This window comes from Malania oleifera, chromosome 8 (genome assembly GCF_029873635.1).
Source record: "Malania oleifera isolate guangnan ecotype guangnan chromosome 8, ASM2987363v1, whole genome shotgun sequence".
NCBI lineage: Eukaryota > Viridiplantae > Streptophyta > Magnoliopsida > Santalales > Ximeniaceae > Malania > Malania oleifera.
This window is the reverse complement of record NC_080424.1, coordinates 62,740,056-62,746,055: the sequence shown is the minus strand read 5'-3', so window position 1 is coordinate 62,746,055 and position 6,000 is coordinate 62,740,056.

Below are 6,000 nucleotides of genomic sequence, written 5' to 3'. Positions count from 1 at the left end.
TTAATATTTTCAAAAGGTACTAGGGACGATTCTTGTTGAAAAAGAAACTTTAATACAAAACTCAAGCAAACAATATTTTTCTGGTTTAGCATTTAAGAATTGTAACGACCCAAATTTTTTTAATTATTTAAAATAATAAGAAAGAAAATAAAAAGGTAAAGGAGAAAATAAAAGAAAGGGAAAAGGAATTTTAAAGGGTAATAAGTAGACGCTGTCGACAAACTTGATTTTCTCGTCGACGAGCAATCTTTTGAGCCTCGTCGCCGAGTATGCATGTATTGTCGACGAGGACTTACCGAGAGAGGTTTTCATATTTATGAATTTCATTGATGAGCTCTTGGTTTCGTCCACGAATGGTGTTCTTAGGCTCGTTGACCAGTCCACATGTCTCGTCAATGAGTCCTTGCCTATAAATAAAGATTGCTGTCATTTTCAGTGAGAAAATCTTGAGCTTTACACTTTCTTTCTCTAAATCTTGGCCCCTCTGCCTTCTCTCTTTGATTCTGGGCTGGATTTGACCCGGTTTGATGATCTGGAACCACCACAAGGTTTATAGGATCGTTCTCTGTAAAGCTACGAGAGCTGATCATTGATTTGGGGTTTTAGGGTACTATCCCAAAATTAGGGTAAGTAGGATATTTTAGGTTATATTGTTAATATTGAATGTATAAGGTCTAGGGAGTGATAAAATAGTATTTTTGTTAAAGTTTGGGTTGATAAACTTGGGTTTTTAAATTAGGGTTCGAGTGAGTACCGTTAGCGTTGTTTCGGGGTTTTTGTAGGCACAATTTAGAAGAACAGGTAAGGGAAATTTATTATAGTAGGAATTTTATTAAAGTTTAAACTAGTTACTTTGAGAATATAATATATATGGAAAAGAAATTGTATGGCAGGAATACAACTTTTTTTTGCAATTTAATTGGCTGCTGTAAGAACAGGATGATGAAATATACTGTTGGATTGAGAACAATGGTTAATTGTGGATTCTAGCATGTTGTGAATATTGATTGGTGATGAATGCTGATTGATTGTGAATACCGTTGCTTGAGTTTGCTGCATGACAAATAATGCGATATGTGTGTGGATTTATATGGTTATTCGTGTGAATCACAATATAACGTTTGCAGGCCTGAGGAGTTCATTATATTGCCTAGATGTAATCACGACATACATTGGTAGGCCTAAGGAGTTTGTATATCGACATTATATATTGGGGTAGAGCATTGGCAGGCCTGAGGAGGTTGTTCTACTGATATACTATGGGTAGGTCATGGGGATTTGTATTGGTGGTTAGTGGTGTCTGTGAGGGCCACGATGTGTTCTGTGTTGATGTTTGTCCTGTGTGGACCATGTGATGATGTTTTTCCTGTGTGGACTAGTCCTCTATGGACCGCGTAATGATGTTTGTCCTATGTGGACCATGTGATGATGTCTGTCCTGTGTGGACCGTGTATCGTTTATGTGGAATGTGATCTGATAAGATAAATGATATATATTAATTTAATTATATGTATGTATATATATGGCAAAGTAAAACTTTCTACCAAGAGCTTGTTGAGAAAGGGGTGTGCCCTGGTATTTTCAGTTGATGCTAGAGCAGAGGGAAGCTACTTATATGGGCGGGTAACCTTCCATATCTTTGGAGACTTTGTCTATATACATAGCACGGGGGCTTACTAAGTAAGGTGAGTGCCCTGATGTTGGTATTAGAGCAGAGATAAGCTACTTGTATAGGCGAGTAATCTTCTCTATTCTCGGGTAATATTATTAAAAGTAATTATGAATGTGAGTATGAAATCAGAAGCTAGTATTTATGCATATTAGATGTGAGTATGAATTTAGAGATTTATGTTGATATTAATGATGTGTTTTCTCAGCAGGGGTTGGTGATGATTGGCAAACGATGGTATAGTTTGTAATATTTAAACAATCTGCCACACATTGCTATGATTTGTTCTTCCTTACTGAGACGTGTCTCACCCTAGTGGATGATTATATTTTCAGGTCCATTAGAAGGTCGTGGTTAGGGCTTCAGGGCAGGGTAGTATTTTGTGGTAAACTTCGGAGTGCTTGTAATGGTAGTTAGTATAAAGTTATGTTTTTTTTTTCTTTTTTTAACTTTTGGAATGTAATATAAACAGCTGTTATAAATATTTCGAGATTTATAGATAGACTCTGGTATTTAAATTGAGGTTACTTATTTTACTTCCGCTGCATGATTGTAGTATATGGTGTCAGAAACAGGTGAATGTGACACATGACCTTCGGGCCCCACTTGGTGGGTCCGGGGCGTTACAAGAATAATCCACAAAATACCAGAAAAACCAATTATATAGATCCTAAGGATGTGACAATTTAAATCAAGATCATATGGCTACACATATGAATATGGCTAATCAACATATTTCAATTTTAAATTTTCAATAAGATCATCACAATTTAGCACATGCCACAATGAATTCAAAAAAAATCTAAGCTTTAAAGTAGGTGAGCGCAATCAGATAGAGATTTTAATTTTGAAAGCTCCCCCTTTGGATTTGAATGCCGCTTAGATGAAAACAATTGCTTAATCAAAGATTAATTCCGTTAAGCACACCAAGTAGTATAAGCAAACATTTTAATTTTCTTAAACTAACTATACTGAATATTTATCAATTATATTTGTCACCTTATAAGTATAGTTGTCCCAATAGGCCACAAATGCATCAGAAAATGTATATTAAGATATACTATAATGCTAATAAACCCATGAACACTCCATATCTAATCATAAAGCTTTAAGAGCTAGATATGTTGGTCAAGGTTTTTCAGAAGAGCCTTAATAATCAAAAAGCAAAAAACATGACGCAAGTGAATCCTTTATGTTATTTCTCTAATAATGGAGCTCAACTCCTGTAACGCTCGAATCGGCCAAGTGGGGCCTGGGGTGTTATGTGTTCTATTCACCTATTTCTAATACAAAAAAAAATGCCATTCATGCAACGAAAATAATTAAACAATCTCCATTAAAATACCAGAGTTCTATTATATACAACCCAAAAAGTATATCCATTAACTTTATATTACATAGCTAGGAATTTAAACATAACTTTTAAATACTTTATATCTTACAACTACTCACAATTACAAAAAAACTAAACCTTGCCCTAGAGCTTGCTAAGCTCAATCACCTGAAGGACCTGAAAAGTTAATAATTCACTGGGGTGAGACACTTCTCAGTAAGGATGGAATAGATTATAACAGTGTGTGGCAGATGAGTTTTAGTGTACACAAAATATATTTGTTTGTTAATCATCAACAATAACTGCTAATACACTTATATACTATAATAAGAAATACATAACCAATATTTATAGCGAAAGTTCCCAAGGATTGGGAAGATTACATGCCCATACATGTAACGCCCCCTTGCTCTGATACCGTTTGTAACTTTGCCCTTTTAATTTGGGTGAGGTCACAACTGATACTTATCAAGGCACTCACCTTACTCAGTAAGCCCTCGGGCGGAGAGTATTACTTCACCCTAAACATTTATACATATAAATTCATATACATATACCCACACACATTCAACATCAATCACACATTTCAGTCACATCCACACAGGATACTGCACAAGTTTCACATCCACACAGGATACTGCACAAGTTCATCACAATCGACCTTCACTACTTCATTTCCCAATGACCTATTCATAGTATATCAGTAAAACAAACTCCTCAAGCCTGCCATTGTTTTACCCCAATTACATAAATGACAATATAATGAACTCCTCAGGCCTGCCAACGTCATATCATGATTTATACCCAGGGAATATAATGAACTCCTCACGCCTGCTAATGTTATATTGTGATACATACGAATAACTACACAAACAATTCATCCAAACATATCAATTCATTCACCACAGTTATCACAACCAGTTTATTATGAAGAGTTATTCTCATGCCATATAGTTTGAGTGTTAATCATATTGTTACATACCATAAATAATTAATATACCCCACTCACATTGGTTTTTCCCCAAATATGAATTATAATCAAAAGCATCACTTTCAAATACCTAACTCATTCAAAAAATCATACATATATACATACGTTTATATACTCAAAACTAATTGGTTCAAACTAATAAAAAGCTGGTATAGTTTATTCCCCTTACCTGTTCCACAAAGTTTTGCCTAAAATGAATAGGAGATGAAAACCCTAGCTTTACGGAACCGCCGCCGAAACTATTCCGGCAATGAGAGAGAGAAGAGAAAGATGATCAGAGAGTGAGTGTGGCTTCGAGTAAGCGTAGAAGTGAGAGAAAATCACGTGAGAGGTGAGAAAGAGAGAGAGGGAAGTTCGGAGCTAAAAGAGAGAAGAGGTGAGTTTTCTAAATAAAAATGACCTAATTTCTATTTATAGGTTCTCAGCCCCTGAAGGAAACCGTCGATGGTTTTTCTGTACTTGGTGAAACCATCGATGATTTGGCACTTAAATGCTCTCAGTAGTCTACCCTGCAGGAAAATCGTCAATGGTTTTTCTGAGTCCCACGTAACCGTCGATGGTTTGGTCCTAGCCAAACCTTTTTTCTTCATTTTTCTTAGTTTTCCTTTCCTTTCCTTTATTAATTTTCCTTTTCTTTTATTTATTTTTCTTTTATTTTCTGGATTCGGGTTATTACATTCTCCACTCCTTACAAAAATTTCGTCCCCGAAATTTTCTAACCAACCATTTTTCATGAACTTAGAAGTTTATTACCTAATGACATTTCACATATTTTAATCTACTTTAACATGTGAACAATTGCATCGCCTAGAATCAAATGAAACTATCGCTTATCCCAAACATAAACATCTTACCTGCGCCTCTAGCAATGTCTGCCTTAGTCAAGGTAAGCGTGCAGACACGCATCGGGCCGCCGCGAGGTACCGAGTTGTTCCTCCAGTTCTGATTAGGAGCGGGTGCATTGATCGATGGTCCATGACAATCTCGGGCTTTATGGCCATATCTGCGGCACCGATAACACACAATTCTCCCACCCTGGCATTCTCCCCAATGCCTCTTATTACATCTAGTACAATGGGGGCATGATGAATTTTCCCTGTAGTCTCGATTAGCCCTATCTAACCTCTGGCCCACAGTATCTTTGTCTCCCCTCCATGGAACCTGTCTGGCATCTACATGGGAGCTAGGAAGCATGGGTCTCTTCCTCTACTCTGACATCTCTGCACCTCTCTGCAGACTCAACTCTGCTACGGTGGCTTTATCCACCAGCTCTGAGAAGTTCTGTACCTGCAAGATTGCCACCTGCTCATGGATCCTTTGTTTCAGGCCCCTTTCAAGCTTCCTCGCCTTTTGGTAATCCTTTGGGACTATAAAGGGGTGAAGAGAGAAAGCTCCACGAACCTAGTAGCGAACTATTGAACAGTGAGGTGCCCTTGAGTCAGGTTGAAAAATTCCTTTGCCTTTGTGTCCTTGGTGGTGGGAGGGAAGTACCGATTGTAGAAAACTTCCTTAAAACGCCTCCATGTCATAATTGTGGGTACCGCCTACTGCTTTTCCAGTAGCTTCACCTCTAGCGACCACCGCTCTACTTCTTCTGTTAGCTTTAAGGTGGCAAAGAGAACCTTCTGCTCCTTAGTGCAACTCAGTACTGTTAGTATCTTCTCCATCTCTTGCACCCAATTCTTAGCCATGATTGGGTCGATGCCACCCACAAAAGTAGAGGGTTTTAGGTGAGTAAACTGCTCGATTGAACAACCCTGGTTCATAGGTGGGCAGTTCTGTCCCTCGAGGTCCCGTCTAATCTCTTCCCTAACTTGTCGAACTAAACCTCGTAGCAGTCTGGAGGTTTCAATCTCATCTCCGCTGGAAGCCCTTAAATCATTATCCCCTACAGCGTCCATGTCTTTACCTCTGGGTTCCATCCTAAATATAGGATAGAAGCAAGTTTAGAATTTCCATATCTTAACATAACTGGTACAGTTATAAAGTAAAGAAACCAGTTTAACA